Here is a 19977-nt window from a genome sequence, read left to right as displayed (position 1 = left end):
GCATCCAGGTCAAACAATACCAGTTGTCGTCGGCCCTGCTGGTCTATTTGGCTTCAATAGTGTCTGAATAACACCAGAAACAAGCATGGAGCTAATCTTGTCAGATTGTACAATATTGTCAAACACCAGATTTGCTAAAAAGTATTAGAGGCAGAGGATCAGCAGGGGTGCCAGGCAACTGGCATTGCTTAAAGGGAACCTGAACAGGTTTAAAAATAATGATTTCCACTTACATGGGGCTTCCTCCAGCCCACCATAGGCCCCCGAGGTCCCCCAACATCTTCCTGACTCCTCTCCCAGTCCCACTGGCGGCTCCATAAATCAGCGACTTTCTCCTGAAAGTCGCCAGTCTTCTTCCTGGCCGAGCACGTGTCACCAAGTTGGCCGGCGTGAGATTCCTGCGCATGCGCAGCTCTCTAATTCTGAACCACACATGCACAGGACTCTCACGCCGGGCGACTTGATGACCTGTGCCGGCCAGGAAGAAGACTGGCGACTTTCAGGAGGAAGTTGCTGAATAACTGAGCTGCCAGCAGGACCGCGAGAGGAGCCAGGAGGATGCCGGGGGACCCCGCGGCCTATGGTGGGCTGCAGGAAGCCCCAGGTAAGTGGAAATTGTCATTTTTAAAATTGTTCAGGGTCCCTTTAAAAGGAAATAAATATGGCAGCCTCCATATAACTCACCTCGGGGGCACTTTAAAGACTGGGTTCCAAGTTGTATCTGTAGAGCCGTATTAATCCATGCCTTGCACTGATGAAGGCCAATTTAGCCTGAAACAGCTTTTGTTTCCAAGTTGGATTAGAATGGTTGTGTAAAATAACAGGTACACTTCTCATCAGCCACTCTGGACTTGTGTCTAGCGTACAGGGACATTAGGGAATATTTTGCATATTTACCACTGAGCAGAAGTGATGCATTATGAAACTACAACCCTGCTTAGGCTCCTCTCTCTGCTCAAGGGGTTTATGGAAACAAAATGACATGATGTCCAGGTAAAACTAGTGTAGGGGGAACACTTTTCTGACCTGCTCATTCAGCAGCTATGCACCCTGTATTTTGTTGTCTGAGACTATCACCAGAGAGATCTGCAGAACCATAGCATAAAACAATTTGTACTTTCACTATGACGGGGTTGAAATGGTAGTTTTACATGCAGTGTTATTTCTGTGACTGCAGTCCTACTGTCCTTTCACCCCCCACAACCCGGGTGAAGGTACAGCTGCTATGAAAATCTATGTTGTGTCTAACATAACAGTGCAAATTACAGATGTATTAGGGGGTAGCATTGGTCTCACAGCCAATATATCTCACTTAATCTGAAGCTAGATGGTATATGGGGGCTGCCATATTTATTTTCTTTTAGGCAATACCAGTTTCATGGCTTTCTGCTGATCTTCTGTCTCTAATACTTTAACCACTTGAGGACCACAGTCTTTTCGCCCCTTAAAGGGAAGGTTCAGGGAGGGTGGGTAAAAAATAAAAATCAATTTCCACTTACCTGGGGCTTCCTCCAGCCCGTGGCAGGCAGGAGGTGCCTTCGCCGCCGCTCCGCAGGCTCCCGGTGGTCTCCCGTGGCCGACCCGACCTGGCCAGGCCGGCTGCCAGGTCGGGCTCTTCTGCGCTCCAAGGCCCGGAACTTCTGCGTCCCACGCCGGCGCTCTGACGTCATCGGACGTCCTCCGGGCTCTACTGCGCAGGCGCAGAACTACTGCGCATGCGCAGTAGAGCCCGGAGGACGTCCGATGACGTCAGCGCGCCGGCGTGGGACGCAGAAGTTCCGGGCCTTGGAGCGCAGGAGAGCCCGACCTGGCAGCCGGCCTGGCCAGGTCGGGTCGGCCACCAGAGACCACCGGGAGCCTGCGGAGCGGCTGCGAGGGCACCTCCTGCCTGCCACGGGCTGGAGGAAGCCCCAGGTAAGTGGAAATTGATTTTTATTTTTTACTCACCCTCCCTGAACCTTCCCTTTAAGGACCAGAGCCTTTTTCTCCATTCAGACCACTGCAGCTTTCACGGTTTATTGCTCGCTCATACAACCTACCACCTACATGAATTTTACCTCCTTTTCTTGTCACTAATACAGCTTTCTTTTGGTGCTATTTGATTGCTGCTGCGAGTTTTAGTTTTTATTATATTCATCAAAAAAGACATGAATTTTGTCAAAAAAATTACTTTAACTTTCTGTGCTGACATTTTTCAAATCAAGTAAAATTTCCTATACATTTGAGCGCGAAAGTTATTCTGCTACATGTCTGATAAAAAAAAAAACATTCAGTGTATATTTATTGGATTGGGTAAAAGTTATAGCGTTTACAAACTATGGTGCCAAAAGTGAATTTTCCCATTTTGAAGCATTTCCGACTTTTCTGCCCACCTGTCATGTTTCATGAGGTGCTAAAATTCCAGGATAGTATAAATGCCCCCCAAATGACCCCATTTTGGAAAGAACACATCCCAAAGTATTCACTGAGAGGCATGGTAAGTTCATAGAAGATTTTATTTTTTGTCACAAGTTAGCGGAAAATGACACTTTGTGACAAAAAAAAAAGTTTCCATTTCTTCTAACTTGCGACAAAAAAAATGAAATCTGCCACGGACTCACCATAGCCCTCTCTGAATACCTTGAAGTGTCTACTTTCCAAAATGGGGTCATTTGTGGGGTGTGTTCACTGTCCTGGCATTTTGGGGGGTGCAAAATTGTAAGCACCCCTGTAAAGCCTAAAGATGCTCATTGGACTTTGGGCCGCTTAGCGCAGTTAGGCTGCAAAAAAGTGCCACACATGTGGTATTGCCGTACTCAAGAGAAGTAGTATAATGTGTTTGGGGGTGTATTTTTACACATACCCATGCTGGGTGGGAGAAATATCTCCGTAAATGACAATTTTTTTTTTTTTTACACACAATTGTCTATTTACAGAGATATTTCTCCCACTCAGCATGGGTATGTGTAAAAATACACCCCAAAACACATTATACTACTTCTCCTGAGTACAGCGATACCACGTGTGGCACTTTTTTGCAGCCTAACTGCGCTAAGGGGCCCAAAGTTCAATGAGTACCTTTAGGATTTCACAGGCCATTTTGCGACATTTGGTTTCAAGACTACTCCTCACGGTTTAGAGCCCCTAAAATGCCAGGGCAGTATAGGAACCCCACAAATGACCCCATTTTAGAAAGACACCCCAAGGTATTCCGTTAGGAGTATGGTGAGTTCACAGAAGATTTTTTTTTTGTCACAAGTTAGCGGACCAACATAAAGCTAGCATGCTAGCTTTATAGTGGAGCCGCTGGAGCGCACACGCAGGAGGCGGGGGAGTGTCTGTACTTCTGGCGTCATGATGCGACACCAGAAGCGAAGATTACAGGACATACTGCGCATGTGCGGCGCAGTATGTCAGGGTCAGGAGAGTCGGCCAGTACCGGGAGCTGTGGCTGACAAGCGGGACCCGACGGCAGGGAGTGAGGGGAGCGGTGAGTATGTCCTTTTCTTTACCTACACAATGCAGGTTTTATCTCTGCAGCCTTTCGGCTGTAGTATCCTTTAAAGTATCTCAGATCAATAATATGCATTTGCCTTGTATTCGAATACTGGCTTGACACCTCCAGTATACACAGTAGGGGCCCTTTTACACCAAAATCACAATTGCATTAGCATGCTTTTTTATTTTATTTTTTTGTGTTTGAAATTTTTGTTCCCCTAATTCTAAATTAGCTGAAACATGGAAAAATGCAGCAAAGGCACCATTTGGATTTGAATAAAAGAAATGCTCTGGTGAAAAATATCTGCCGCAATTTCTATTTTGCTAAGGAATCTGCTATTCGTATGGGAACACAGATGGTGTAAAATAGCACTAAAAGCGGATACTCTGCTTATACAGATACAGCAGAGCCTCTATTATGCTGCACAGGTGGGGATTGCCTGAGACCGGATATGTGTAATACTGGTTGCTTATGCATTCCAGTAATCGGGGGTCTCCGTGCGACACTAACCCCCCCCCCCCCAATACCTCTCTCCCACTAATGCAGAGCGGTACGCAGTGGAAACATACCAGATCTCCAGGCACCGGTCTACTGCATCCTCTGTAAGGCTCCCGATGCTGCATGTGACCCAATGTGCCAATCCTTCCTGAGAGGTTCAGGGTCATCTCTCTTATACACAGCCTGGGGGAAACAAAAAGACATACACACAGCCTGGGGGAAACAAAAAGACATATAGATGTTAATCAACTGGAGAATTGTTCATCAGACGTGTCGGCACTGAAGAAATATCTACATGAAAAGTGTGCAGAGGGGTTGGAATAGCTGTGCTGGGAGGTAAGGGGTTACACTGATTGGGTGACTTTATATGTAAAAGCACTATTTCAGGACAGGAGTGGTGATGGGTTACTGTTCCAGAAATGTGACTAAGTTGATGGAATTGCTGCTCAGTACAGCGCTAGGCTGCTGGCGAGCTGCTGCTCTCACACTACTTAGAAGCCCCTAGGTGCATTCTCATTATCCTGTACCACTTGCTATCAGGCTATCTCTGACATGACCACATATGATGCTGTGTGGGAATGTTCTGAAGGTAAAGCAAATCTTGTCATATACAAGTATCTCACACTGCTGAAAGGCCCTATTTATGTGCCGAGTCTGGGAAATGTTTTAGAGGTTAAGCAAACCTTGTCATACCTGAGTGATCGTATACTACTGAGAGGCCCTGTTTATGTGCTGAGTGTGGGAAATGTTTTAGAGGTAAAGCAAACCTTGTCAAATAAGAGAGCGCACACACTACTGAAAAGCTCTATTTATGTGCCGAGTGTGGGAAATGTTTTGGGCATAACTCTCTGCTTATCAGACATTTGATTTGAGTATGGGTAGAGTATCGTGCCCGTCATTGTGATATCCATCATATATGACTATTTCTTTACCTCCAAAACATTTCCCTAACTCCTCGCATAAATAGAGCTTTTCAATAGTTTAAGATCACTCATGTATGACAAGGTTTGCTTTTCCTCTGACATATTTTCAACACTCAGGACATAAATAGGGACACTCAGTGGTGTAAGATCACTCATGTATGGGCAAGGGTAGCTTTATCTCAAAAACATTTCCCACACACTTAGCACATACAGCAGGCTTCTCAATTGTGTGAGATCTCTTGAGTAAGACAAGGTTTGCTTTAGAGGTTAAGCACACCTTGCCATACATGTGAGATGTCACACAATTGAGACATATTTATGTCATATTTATGTCATGAGTGTGGGAAATGTTTTAGGGGTAACACAAACTGTCATACCTGAATGATCACACACTACTGAGATTTTATGTGCCAAGTGTGGGAAAGGTTTTGGAGGTAAAGCAAACCTTATACATGTGTGAGCACACACTATTGAAATCTCTATTTATGTGATGAGTGTTGGAAATATTTTGGCATAAATCTCCACTTGTTAGACATGACACTCGACTCATACTCATTGCAAATGTCTAACAAGTGGAGATTTATGCCAAAATATTTCCAACACTCATCACATAAATAGAGATTTCAATAGTGTGTGCTCACACATGTATAAGGTTTGCTTTACCTCCAAAACCTTTCCCACACTTGGCACATAAAATCTCAGTAGTGTGTGATCATTCAGGTATGACAGTTTGTGTTACCCCTAAAACATTTCCCACACTCATGACATAAATATGACATAAATATGATGTCTCAATTGTGTGACATCTCACATGTATGGCAAGGTGTGCTTAACCTCTAAAGCAAACCTTGTCTTACTCAAGAGATCTCACACAATTGAGAAGCCTGCTGTATGTGCTGAGTGTGTGGGAAATGTTTTTGAGATAAAGCTACCCTTGCCCATACATGAGTGATCTTACACCACTGAGTGTCCCTATTTATGTCCTGAGTGTTGAAAATATGTCAGAGGAAAAGCAAACCTTGTCATACATGAGTGATCTTAAACTATTGAAAAGCTCTATTTATGCGAGGAGTTAGGGAAATGTTTTAGAGGCAAAGAAAATCTTGTCATATATGAGACATCTCACAATGACAGACATGACACTCGACTCATACTCATTGCAAATGTCTGTCATTGTGAGATGTCTCATATATGACAAGATTTTCTTTGCCTCTAAAACATTTCCCTCACTCCTCACATAAATAGAGCTTTTCAATAGTTTAAGATCACTCATATATGACAAGATTTGCTTTACCTCTGAAACATTTCCCACACTCCGCACACAATTGAGAAGCCTGGTATATGTGCTCTCTCTCATGTATGACTAGGTTTGCTTTACCTCAAACATTTCCCACACTCATGACATAAATAGGGCTTCTCAATTATGCAAGATCGCTCATGCATAACAAGGTTTGCTTTACCTCTAACATTTCCCACACTCAGCACATACAACAGGCTTCTCAATTATGCGATATCGCTCATGCATGACAAGGTTTGCTTTACCTCTGTAACATTTCCAACACTCAGAACATAAACAGGGCCACTCAGTAGTGCAACATCACTCATGTATGGCAAGGTTTCAGAAGTAAATCAACCATTTTATTACACTCAAAGCGCAGCTTCTCCTCGGTGTGAGGACTCGGAGTCTTATGTGTGAGAAAATGAAATTTCTGTATAAAAACATTTCGCACACTAAGCACAGAATAAGGTTTGTCACCAGTATGAGATCTCTCATGCATATCAAGTTTTGCTTAAGGCCTCATTTCTACAGACAGTAGATAAGCAGTGAAATGATTCTCAAACTCTCACAACTGCATGCTGCCACCTGGTAACTGCTTGCTGCTGCCGCCTGGCAACTGCTTGCTGCTGCCGCCTGGCAACTGCTTGCTGCTGCCGCCTGGCAACTGCTTGCTGCTGCCGCCTGGCAACTGCTTGCTGCTGCCGCCTGGCAACTGCTTGCTGCTGCCGCCTGGCAACTGCTTGCTGCTGCCGCCTGGCAACTGCTTGCTGCTGCCGCCTGGCAACTGCTTGCTGCTGCCGCCTGGCAACTGCTTGCTGCTGCTGCCTGGCAACTGCTTGCTGCTGCTACCTGGTAACTAGGTCTATGTATATATTGTGTAGTGTATGTATCGTAGTCTACGCCCAATTTAGAGGGAAGACAATTAACTTATCTGTATGTTTTTGGGATGTGGGACGAAACCGGAGTGCCCAGAGAAAACCCACACAGACACAAGGAGAAGATACAAACTCCTTGCAGATGTTGACCTGGCTGGGATTTGAACCCGGGACTCAGCACTGCAAGGCGAGAGCGCTAACCACTACGCCACCATGCTGCCCCAAGCTGAGAACATCTAACAAGTCGGGCCCCACCACCGGGAGGTAATACTTAAAGCAGACTTGAACTCAGAATTTACTATATGCTCTAAAAAGATAAGCAGCAGCAAAATAACCTTTAAAGAAAAAACAAACATTTGTTACATCTGATACAAAGTCTGCAATAAATCTGCAGTTGGTCCACTCTCCGCTTTCACAGACATATTGTTAACCACTTGAGGACCTCAGTGTTAAACCCCACTAAAGACCAGGCCATTTTGCATTAACTTGGCCACTGCAGCTTTAAGGCCAAGCTGCAGGGCCACTCGACACAACACACAAGTGATTCCACCACCCCCCCCCCTTTTTTTCTCCCTACCAACAGAGCTTTCTGTTGGCGTTGTCTGATCCCCCCCCCAATGATTGTTTGTTTATTTATTTGTGTTTTTTTTTTTTTATAAAAATAAGTGTTTATTTTTTTATACTGTAACCCTCCCACCAGCCAATCCCCGTGATCAGCTGTCGTAGTCTTCAGCCTATGACAGCTGATCACCTCTGTGTCTCAGGAGGGGACGTGTCACACGGCTGTCCCCAGCGCTGCTGCAGATCGCAGCGCTGTACGTGTAATTAGACGGTAGTTACGCCATCTAACAGTCTCCTGAGCGGCGATAGGTGCTCGGAGACTGAAGACGGAGCTCCGCCCGCCCACCAAGCAGGAGATGTGCGCGCAGCCTGTGCGCGATCTCCTGCAAAACAGAGCCCAGGACTTTACGCCGGCGTTAGGCGGTCCTGGGGCTGCCACTGTGGCCACACCCATCGGCGTCACGCGGTCGGCTAGTAGTTAAAGAGACCCTGTATTAAAAAAAAAAAAAAAAAAAAAAGTCCTGTGGGGGGTACTTACCTTGGGAGGGGGAAGCCTCAGGGTCCCAATAAGGCTTCCCGCAACCCTGTAACCGCAGGGAATCCAGCGTTGGCTCCCCCAACAACCCTGACAAGGCTCCGGGATCCTGCGCAGACGCACTAGCGGCTTTTCATTCGGGTAAGGCAGAAATAGCTGAAACCGTTCGATCCACTCTACTGCGCAGGCGCAAAAGGACTCGTGCCTGCGTATTAGGGCGGATCAATCCGGTTAGGCTATTTCTGCCTTACCCGAATGAAAAGCCGCTAGTACGCCTGCACAAGATCGCTGAGAGGTAAATATTTACATTGCCGCACTTCGGGGGTCCCGGCAGGCTAAACGGAGGGATGAAGGACGACGGGGGAAGCCTCGGTAGGATCCAGAGGCTTCCACCTCCCAAGGCAAGTATCCCCTAGAGAGATTTTTTTTTATTACAGGTTTTCTTTAACATTGTGTTTACAAATGAGATCTCTGCTGTGGCAGTCAGATGACATAGCTAAGGAATCAAATTACTACTTGTGATTAGTCACAGCTAGGGGAGAATTAGACAGGCTAAACTCTCTAAATACCTACAGGGTGCATTTCTCTGTTTTCTTCTGTCATGTGCAACACTTCAGGTCTACTTTAAAGGGGGGGTGGGGATGATTTGGGGATGTGGACGGTAGTAATAGTTCTTGTTTGGATTGGGGCTGTTTGCACACACATCTTATGGGAAGAGGGGGAATAAAGTAACACTTCTATATCGGGGGCACAAAGCAAAGGTTTTTTATAACGGCTATCTGCAGGGGAAGAGGCTTTTGTACATGGTGCATATTGTGTGGACTATATACTAATCTGCAATGTATTAAATTCTGCTTTACCAATAACGAAAAATTTGGGAGGGTGAAGTAACAGCACATGTCAGTGGTATGGACTGAAGGTTCTTTCTCACCGAATCCAATGCATTCCATCACAATGGACAACATAATCGGACTCCAATGCGATGTAGTGGTATTTTTATGGTACGTTCACATCTAGTGCAGTGCAGCAAGTTCCACTGAAGTAATACAGAGCATGTTGTGCATTTACCCGACGCATTCTGCATTTACGGTGGCCGTGAAGCATGTTTTCATTGTATTGTATGCTTCACTGCATAGTCCCAACACACATCTATCGCAGATACTTTTTTGCCACTGTTGTGTTGGGACCCTATTACAATGTGCATAGTGTGGAAAGACCCAAAGAACCAACTCCCAGCATGCATTGTGGGGGTGAAAGGCATGCTAGGAGTTTCAGAATTCTGCAGCTGCATTCCCTCCTTGGGGAATATGGCTGATCCCGTATAGACAAGGGGGCCAGAGGAGCAGCACCCCTTAGGCAATTAAGGGCTGATTCACACAGGCGGTAAACGCGTTGGTTTCAGCAGGCCATAAAAGGTATCTACTGCCATTCTATTCAAATAAATGGAAGTGTTTTTTAAACAGTGGCAGCTTTTGGTGGTGTTGTCTCGTCTTGAACGCTACATGAAGCATCCAGCATTGGCTGCAGCCTTGTACTCTAATCTACACTCATTATTCCCCACCCACCACCTCCTACCCTCTGTGGCCTATTTGTGGGGTGATGGTTGTTGCAGCCACTTACCACCCCTCCTCCCATTCTGTTCAGTGGTTGGGAAAAGGGGGGGGGGGGAGGTCATGGCCCACAAAGTAAAGGGGTCACCGAGATGAATATGAGGGTGGGTTGCCTTTCTTAATCCCAGATGGAGTGATGGGGAAAAAAGCAATTTGAGAAAACCAGCTAAAACTAATCAGTCAGTTCATTGAAAACTGGAAACTAGTGTGTTTTAGTTATAGCTACCTGCTTATTCTTTATATTATCAGACACTTGGTGGCCCTCCTTGTGACCGGTCTCCCCTCTGTACTGCAGCTGTCCACCCCCCCCCCTCCCCTCCCATTCACATATCTGACTGGTTCTAGTCATAGCAGGACGCATGCCCTGTCCACAACATGCACCCCCATGGATCATGTCCCCAAACAGCTTTGCACAGCAGCCATGGCTAAGTGCATCGTGAGCATGCATGATTCCGAGTCATTAGTAACCACGCATGCCCAGTATGTTCCCGGCAGTGGTTGCTATGCACGGCCATGTGGAGGAGGAGCACAAAAGAGAGACCGGCCACAAGAAAGGACCACACAGTGTGATAACCTAGCAGACCGTTTGCTGTTATTTTCATCACTCCCGCCTGAACACTTCCCTTGCCAGCCAATCAGAGTAGCAACCAGTGCTGTCCCCGTATGTGGGCTGCTGGGGTGTAGGAGGAGCTGAGCTGTGAGTGAAGAAGTTGAGTCCATTGAGAGACGTGCAGAGGGACAGCACAACCAGAATGACAAGAGAAAGAATGAAGAGGACGACGACTGCATAGAGCTCTCCAGCCAGTCTCCACCACTGCCTTCCAGACCAGTCCACCATCTCCCCACTCCATGCCCAAGAGAGTTAAAGGACACCCGAAGCGAAAATAAACGAATGAAAACAACTATTGTATCTATCTTCCTTCATATAAAAATGACTTAAGATATATTTTACAGTTTTATTTATGTTTAAATTTATTTTTTAAATTTGACTGTTATGTTTTTTCTTCAATGACACATTCATTGAAGTATGCCAAAGCTAAAATCTATGAGCTATTGACCCTTTGTATCTCTTTCCTGCTCTCAGAAGCCATTTTCTGCTAGGAAGGGGTTTTATAGTTGGAATTTCCTATCAGTGAGGGTCATACTGTAGTCACTTCCTGTCTGAGTCAGGACGGAGTCAGTCACTTACATACCTGATATTTAACTCTTTCAGGCAGAGAATGAAAAAAAAAGGAATGCAGCATAGTTATTTGTATGCTAGGCACTGTACATACCCATGTCTGTCTCATGTCACACGTCACTTCGAGTATCCTTTAAGGCAGTGCTGAAATATAATGCAAAATATATAAAAATATATACAAAATACTGACACATTGGGCACAATTGTCACATTCTTCACTTAGGGGTGTGCTCAACTTTTGTTGCCAGTGGTTTGGACATGAATGGCTGCGTGTTGAGTTATTTTGATGGAACGGCATATTTACACCATTATACATGCTGTACACTGACTACATTAAATCAAAGTGCCATATCTTCAGTATCGTCCCATAAAAAGATTTCATAAAATATTTTATAAAAAAAAAAGGAGGGTGTTCTCAGTTTTGTTATAAAGATGTCAGAATACTCAGAGTTATAAAGATGTTCGTATTCCTTCATTAACCAGTATGTAATCTGGACAAACGAAGAGGTGCACAATGTAATTGTATGTAACAATAACAATAATATTTATATAGCGCTTTTCTCCCTGGGGACTCAAAGCGCTGTGACCCTGCATTATGCAGTCTCAAAGGCTCGGGAAAAGAGGTGAGTTTTTAGCCTTTTTTTAAAGCTGTCCAGAGAAGGAGCCTCTCGTACTGATTGTGGAAGTGAGTTCCATAGAGTAGGGGCTGCATAGAAAAAGGCCCGAGCACCAAATGTTAAGTGTAGAGGCTTGGTAGATAATACTAACCCCAGTTCTGCAATCTTCTTCCAGATACCTGGCTCCATTTTTGGCTTTGGAGCATTGTAGACCTGAGGACACAACACAGACATTGAAATAAGCAGAGCTTACAATGTGACATGAAAAAAATACCACAAATGTAAAAAAAAAATAAAGTTTCCAATGGTTGTCAGAAGGTGGGTACCCTCTTATAGCCCCTTTCCACTGTGAACATTTTTCGATTAATAAATATGCTGTAAATCTGATCACGATTCGCAGTGATTTCTAAGTGCAATTTCCTGTATGTTGCCACGTGATTTTTCATACAACCGTCACTATGTATGGCTAAAGATGGCCCGAACGGTTCGCCGGCGAATGGTTCCAGGCGAACTTTCGGTGGTTCGCCCCCATAGTGCACCAATAGGGTCAACTTTGACCCTCTACATCACAGTCAGCAGGCACATTGTAGCCACTCCCTTGTGGAGTGGCACGATTTGTGGACATTCAGCGGTGAAACAACTTGCCGGTGAGATGCTCGATACGTGATAGCCTGACTCGCTGGAATTCGACCCTGGTCATGCTCTCTTGCCAGCTAGAACAGGAGAAAGCCGTCACCCAGTACCTGTACAATTACAGTAAAAGTACACAATCTGGGGAGATGGGGATGTTCTGGCCCAACAACTGGACACTGATGCAAAATGCATGCAGGCTCATGCGGCCGTTTGAGGAGGTGACCAACCTGGTGAGTCACAGTGAAGGCACCATCAGCGACTTGATCCCGTACGCTTACTTCCTGGAACGTGCCATGCGTAGGGTGGTGGATAAAGCTGTGGTGGAGCGTGAACAGGAACAGTTATGGGAGGAGCAGTTGTGGGAGCAATTTTCATCAAAACAAGATATTTCCTCAACGCCTGCGGCAGCACAGGGGGTTGAGGAGGAAGAGTCGTGTGGGGAAGAGGAGTCAGACTCGGATGATGAGGAAGGTGTTTCTTTGGAGGAGGAGGTGTCGGCAAAAGAACAACCGCAGCAGTAGTCGCAGGGGGCTTGTGCTGCTCGACGTTCCCGTGGTATTGTTCGTGGCTGGGGGGAGGAGGAGGACTTTATATAAGTCCAAAGGTGTTAGCGCTTCTACGGTATCCCAGGGTGACGTTTCACACAACTCTCTCTCCTCTGTCCCTCTGCAAGGTTCCAGGAGGAGGAGGACTTACCTGATGTCACTGAGGAAGAGCAAGAGGAGATGGATAGTACGTCTGGATCCAACTTTGTGCAGATGGTGTCTTTCATGCTGTCCAGCCTATTGATGGACCCCCGTATAAAAAAACCTCAGGGGGAATGAGCTGTACTGGGTGGCCACACTACTAGACCCTCGGTATAGGCACAAAGCGGCGGACATGTTACCAACTCACCTGAAGGCAGAAAGGATGCAGCACATGCAGAACAAGCTGGCAACTATGCTTTACAATGCGTTTAAGGGTGATGTCACAGCACAACACAATAAAGGTACCACTGCCAGTAATCCTCCTCCCATGTCCACGCAGGCAAGGACAGGGCGCTCCAGCGATCTCATGGTGATGTTGGACATGCGGACATTCTTTACTCCAACGCCTCGCCTTAGCCCTTCCGGATCCACCCTCCACCAACGCCTGGACTAGCAGGTAGTCGACTACCTGGTCTTAAGTGTGGATGTAGACACTGTGAGCAGCGGAGAACCCTTGGACTACTGGGTGCACAGACTCGACCTGTGGCCAGAGCTGTCCCAATTTGCCATCCAACTTCTGTCTTGCCCTGCCTCAAGCATCCTGTCAGAAAGGACCTTCAGGTGGAGGCATTGTCACTGAGAAGAGAAGTCACCTAAGTCACAAAAGTGTTCAGTACCTCACCTTTATCAAAATGAATGAGGCATGGATGCCGGAGGGCTACTGTCCACCCAAAGACTAAGTCAGTCCCCACTCACAGCATCTCTGCCTGCACGCCGTGTGACTGCCTGCCCCAAGACTAAGTCACTCCCCACACAGCACCTCTGCCCACAGGCCGCTTGACTGCCTTCTCCGCCACCACCAACAGTGTCCAGGACTCCAGGCGGATTCCTGAATTTTTAAGGCTGCTGCTAGCAGCGGCAGCTAGAATACTTTTTCTGGTGCGTGTACATGCCTGCCTAATTTTTCTGGCTGCACTGCAGCTGCAACAACAAAACAAAAGGCATGAACATGTGCCCATTTCCCTTCGTGATCATTACCTTGCCGCAGTGAAGGGGCTTGCATATCACAATGAAGCAATGACCGCCAGCTATAGGAGTGTCTCGAGGGGTGGCACACAAACGATAATAAGGTCGTTGATACATTGTGGACAGACCAAATTTGATCAGCTGGACAGTCACTGTTCTGTCATTCCAGCTACCTCAGCCCGGCGACCATATGGGCTGGAAAGCCGTCATCACCTGCACTCTCGTCATGGTGCGCACCAGTCCAGCACGGCCGTCACTACACAAACAGCTGTTTGCAGTCAGTGCATACCTTTCACTTGAATGGATGGCAGACTTGCCCTCCATAACAGATTCTCGTTAAAGGTAGTACAGTCTATCAGTTTCATACAGCAGGGCCTCGGAAGTCATCCTGTATTGTTATTTTTGGTCACTACCTCGGGACTTGCATGCCATGGCAGTGCTAGGAATGGTCTGCTGGACTTCACCTACTAGGTTTGAGCAACAGTTCAGAGAGCAGGTATCCCTGGTCGCAATCCCCAGATATTCATTTGAATGTTAATAGAATCAAGCACAATTCATGATGCAAAAACAATGATGCTTTGTGCCTTAAACTGATACTTTAATTCTTCAGACAATTCCCAACGCAATAATTCCAGCAGTGTCCACACTATTCCAGCAGAGTGTCCAGATCACAACTCAATCGCAGTTGTTGAATCAGTTAGAACTCTTGAGTATGGAATATGCCACCATGAAGCGTGTACAAATGCAAGCGATGCAGCATATGTAAGCACAAGGCATTGCGGCCCAGAGACAAACAGAGCTATTGTTGTAAAGCAGAAGTCTCTCACCCATCCGCAGTGAGCACTGGGTGGATGAAACACGGTGGACCTCCGTATGCAGCTACACGCTGATTCAGGTGGCATGGACGTCATTGTCACATGGTACCCGGAAGGAAACGCCTCTGTATAGGTAGCCAGGATTAGATGCTTCTGTATAGATAGTTAGCAATAGGTACCTCAGTATATATAGTCAGGATTAGATGCCTCTGTATAGATCAGGCATGGGCAAACTTGGCCCTCCAGCTGTTAAGGAACTACAAGTCCCACAATGCATTTGCCTTTATGAGTCATGACTGTGGCTGTCACACTTCTGCAATGCATTGTGGGATTTGAAGTTCCCTTAACAGCTGGAGGGCCAAGTTTGCCCATGCCTGGTATCAGAGGCGTTACTAGGGTTGGTGGCACCCGGTGCGAAAACTTGTGGTGTCCAGATCACAACTCAATCGCAGTTGTTGAATCAGTTAGAACTGAGTATGCAATATGTCACCATGAAGCGTGTACAAAAGCAAGCGATGCAGCATGTTTAAGCACAAGACATTGCGGCCCAGAGACAAATGAAGCAACGGTTGTAAAGCAGAAGTCGCTCACCCATCCGCTGGACAACCGCTCTGTATAGATAGTCTGGATTAGATGCCTCTGTATCGGTAGCCAGGATTAGATGGCTCTGTATAGGTAGCAAGGATTAGATGCCTCTGTATAGGGAGCTAGGATTAGATGCCTCTGTATAGGTAGCCAGGATTAGATGCCTCTGTATAGATAGTCAGGATTAGGTGCCTCTGTATAGGTAGCCAGGATTAGATGCCTCTGTATAGATAGTCAGGATTAGATGTTTCTGTATAGATAGTCAGGATTAGATGTTTCTGTATAGGTAGCCAGGATTAGATGCCTCTGTATAGATAGTCAGGATTAGATGCCTCTGTATAGGTAGTCAGGATTAGATGCGTCTGTATAGTCAGGATTAGATGCCTCTATATAGGGAGCTAGAATTAGATGCCTCTGTATAGGTAGTCCGGATTAGATGCCTCTGTATAGGGATCTAGGATTAGATGCCGCTGTATAGATAGTCAGGATTAAGTGCCTCTGTATAGGTAGCCAGGATTAAATGCCTCTGTATAGGTAGCCAGGATTAGATGCCTCTGTATAGGTAGCCAGGATTAGATGCCACTGTATAGATAGTCAGGATTAGATGCTTCTGTATAGGTAGTCAGGATTAGATGCCTCTGTATAGGTAGCCAGGATTAGATGCCACTGTATAGATAGTCAGGATTAGATGCCTCTGTATAGGTAGTCAGGATTAGATGCCTCTGTATAGATAGTCCGGATTAGATGTCTCTGTATAGGTAGCCAGGATTAGATGCCTCTGTATAATCAGGATTAGATGCCTCTGTATAGTCAGGATTAGATGCCTCTCTATATATAGTCAGGATTAGATGCCTCTCTATATATAGTCAGGATTAGATGCCTCTGTATAGATCAGGCATGGGCAAACTTGGCCTTCCAGCTGTTAAGGAACTACAAGTCCCACAATGCATTTGCCTTTATGAGTCATGACTGTGGCTGTCACACTTCTGCAATGCATTGTGGGATTTGAAGTTCCCTTAAAGAGACTCTGTAACATGAAAAACATCCCCTGGGGGGTACTCACCTCGGGTGGGGGAAGCCTCGGGATCCTAATGAGGCTTCCCACGCCGTCCTCTGTCCCACGGGGGTCTCGCCGCAGCCCTCCGAACAGCCGGCGACTGTGCCGACTGTCAGTTCAATATTTACCTTTGCTGGCTCCAGCGGGGGCGCTGTGGCGACTTTCAGCACGGAAATAGACGGAAATACCCGATCTCCGTCGGGTCCGCTCTACTGCGCAGGCGCCGGAAACTTGCGCCTGCGCAGTAGAGCAGACCCGACGGCGATCGGGTATTTCCGCCTACTTCGGCGCCGACAGCCATCAGACCGCCTGCGCAGGAGCCAGGAAGGTAAATATTGCGTCACCGCTGTACGGAGGGCTACAGCGAGACCCCCGAGGGACGCAGGACGGCGTGGGAAGCCTCATTAGGATCCTGAGGCTTCCCCCACCCGAGGTGAGTACCCCCCAGGGGCCGTTTTGTCGTTACAGTTCCTCTTTAACAGCTGGAGGGCCAAGTTTGCCCATGCCTGGTATCAGAGGCGTTACTAGGGTTGGTGGCACCCGGTGCGAAAACTTGTGGTGTCCAGATCACAACTCAATCGCAGTTGTTGAATCAGTTAGAACTGAGTATGGAATATGCCACCATGAAGCGTGTACAAAAGCAAGCGATGCAGCATGTGTAAGCACAAGACACTGCGGCCCAGAGACAAACGAAACTACCGTTGTAAAGCAGAAGTCGCTCACCCATCCGCTGGACAACCGCTCTGTATAGATAGTCTGGATTAGATGCCTCTGTATCGGTAGCCAGGATTAGATGGCTCTGTATAGGGAGCTAGGATTAGATGCCTCTGTACAGATAGTCCAGATTAGATGTCTCTGTATAGGTAGCCAAAATTAGATGCCTCTGTATAGTCAGGATTAGATGCCTCTGTATAGGGAGCTAGGATTATATGCCTCTGTATAGGGAGTCCGGATTAGATGCCTCTGTATAGGGAGCTAGGATTAGATGCCTCTGTATAGATAGTCAGGATTAGGTGCCTCTGTATAGGTAGCCAGGATTAAATGCCTCTGTATAGGTAGCCAGGATTAGATGCCTCTGTATAGGTAGCCAGGATTAGATGCCTCTGCATAGGTAGCCAGGATTAGATGCCACTGTATAGATAGTCAGGATTATATGCTTCTGTATAGGTAGTCAGGATTAGATGCCTCTGTATAGGTAGTCAGGATTAGATGCCTCTGTATAGATAGTCCGGATTAGATGTCTCTGTATAGGTAGCCAGGATTAGATGCCTCTGTATAGTCAGGATTAGATGCCTCTGTATAGATAGTCAGGATTAGATGCCTCTGTATAGATAGTCCGGATTAGATGCCTCTGTATAGATAGTCCGGGTTAGATGCCTCTGTATAGATAGTCCGGATTAGATGCCTCTGTATAGATAGTCTGGATTAGATGCCTCTGTATAGGTAGCCAGGATTAGATGGCTCTGTATAGTTAGTCAGGATTAGATTCATCTTTATAGGTAGCCAGGATTAGATGCCTCTGTACAGATAGCCCAGATTAGATGCCTCTGCACAGGTAGCCAGGATTAGATGCTTCTGTATAGATAGTTAGCAATAGGTACCTCAGTATATATAGTCAGGATTAGATGCCTCTGTATAGATCAGGCATGGGCAAACTTGGCCCTCCAGCTGTTAAGGAACTACAAGTCCCACAATGCATTTGCCTTTATGAGTCATGACTGTGGCTGTCACACTTCTGCAATGCATTGTGGGATTTGAAGTTCCCTTAACAGCTGGAGGGCCAAGTTTGCCCATGCCTGGTATCAGAGGCGTTACTAGGGTTGGTGGCACCCGGTGCGAAAACTTGTGGTGTCCAGATCACAACTCAATCGCAGTTGTTGAATCAGTTAGAACTGAGTATGGAATATGCCACCATGAAGCGTGTACAAAAGCAAGCGATGTAGCATGTGTAAGCACAAGACATTGCGGCCCAGAGACAAATGAAGCTACCGTTGTAAAGCAGAAGTCGCTCACCCATCCGCTGGACAACCGCTCTGTATAGATAGTCCTCTGCCTCTGTATAGATAGTCTGGATTAGATGCCTCTGTATAGGTAGCCAGGATTAGATGGCTCTGTATAGGTAGTCAGGATTAGATGCCTCTGTATAGGTAGCAAGGATTAGATGCCTCTGTATAGGGAGCTAGGATTAGATGCCTCTGTATAGGGAGCTAGTATTAGATGCCTCTGTATTTATAGTCAGGATTAGGTGCCTCTGTATAGGTAGCCAGGATTAGATGCCTCTGTATAGGTAGCCAGGATTAGATGCCTCTGTATAGGGAGCTAGGATTATATGCCTCTGTATAGGTAGCCAGGATTAGATGCCTCTGTATAGATAGTCAGGATTAGATGCTTCTGTGTAGATAGTCAGGATTAGATGCCTCTGTACAGATAGTCCGGATTAGATGTCTCTGAATAGGTAGCCGAGATTAGATGCCTCTGTATAGTCAGGATTAGATGCCTCTGTATAGGGAGTCCGGATTAGATGCCTCTGTATAGGGAGCTAGGATTATATGCCTCTGTATAGATAGTCAGGATTAGATGCCTCTGTATATATAGTCAGGATTAGGTGCCTCTGTATAGATAGTCCGGATTAGATGCCTCTGTATAGGTAGCCAGGATTAGATGCCTCTGTATCGGTAGCCAGGATTAGATGCCTCTGTATAGGTAGCCAGGATTAGATGCCTCTGTATAGGTAGCCAGGATTAGATGCCTCTGTATAGGTAGCCAGGATTAGATGCCTCTGTATAGGTAGCCAGGATTAGATGGCTCTGTATAGGTAGCCAGGATTAGATGGCTCTGTATAGGTAGCCAGGATTAGATGGCTCTGTATAGGTAGCAAGGATTAGATGGCTCTGTATAGATAGTCAGGATTAGATGGCTCTGTATAGGTAGCAAGGATTAGATGGCTCTGTATAGATAGTCAGGATTAGATGGCTCTGTATAGGTAGCAAGGATTAGATGGCTCTGTATAGATAGTCAGGATTAGATGGCTCTGTATAGGTAGCAAGGATTAGATGCCTCTGTATAGATAGTCAGGATTAGATGGCTCTGTATAGGTAGCAAGGATTAGATGCCTCTGTATAGATAGTCAGGATTAGATGGCTCTGTATAGGTAGCAAGGATTAGATGCCTCTTTATAAGTAGCCAGGATTAGATGCTTCTGTACAAATAGCCCAGATTAGATGCCTCTGTATAGGTAGCTAGTAATAGATGCTTCTGTATAGGTAATTGAAAAAGGTAAGGGGAAAAAATAACACTCTAATGAGCGTGTATGTCCACCACTGTGTTGTCACTTTATTACTGCATTAGAAAAAGTTAAAGTGCATAGTCAGACGAACATCTAGTAAAATATCTGACAGATTTGTCAAAATATTAAAAACAATATGGTCGGCCCATGCTGTAATGACATTCACACACTATCTACAACTACCTGCCAGGAATGGTCCGCTGGACTACACCTACTAGCTATGAGCAACAGTTCAGAGAACAGGTATCCCTGGTTGCAATTCCCAGATATTAATTTGGTAATAGCATCAAGCACAATTCATAATGGAAAAGCAATGATGCTTGGCGCCTTAAA

The 19977-nt window shown here is 46.1% G+C and overlaps 1 long non-coding RNA gene across 3 annotated transcripts in view; it reads right to left on the bottom strand.

The window, feature by feature from the left end:
* The window catches only part of LOC137534259 (uncharacterized), a 55009-nt gene that overhangs the window by 2269 nt on the left and 32763 nt on the right, over positions 1 to 19977 (bottom strand). For all 3 annotated transcript variants that reach the window (XR_011024348.1, XR_011024349.1, XR_011024347.1), the window contains 3 exons: positions 11708 to 11769; positions 11034 to 11083; positions 4048 to 4189 (listed from right to left, as the gene is read on the bottom strand). This is a non-coding gene — a long non-coding RNA (uncharacterized lncRNA). The remainder of the gene's footprint in view (positions 1 to 4047; positions 4190 to 11033; positions 11084 to 11707; positions 11770 to 19977) is intronic.

The sequence above is a fragment of the Hyperolius riggenbachi genome, chromosome 10 (assembly GCF_040937935.1).
Source record: "Hyperolius riggenbachi isolate aHypRig1 chromosome 10, aHypRig1.pri, whole genome shotgun sequence".
In the NCBI taxonomy this organism is placed as follows: domain Eukaryota; kingdom Metazoa; phylum Chordata; class Amphibia; order Anura; family Hyperoliidae; genus Hyperolius; species Hyperolius riggenbachi.
Note: the sequence above shows the minus strand (reverse complement) of the source record. Positions and strands in the feature narration are given on the sequence as shown.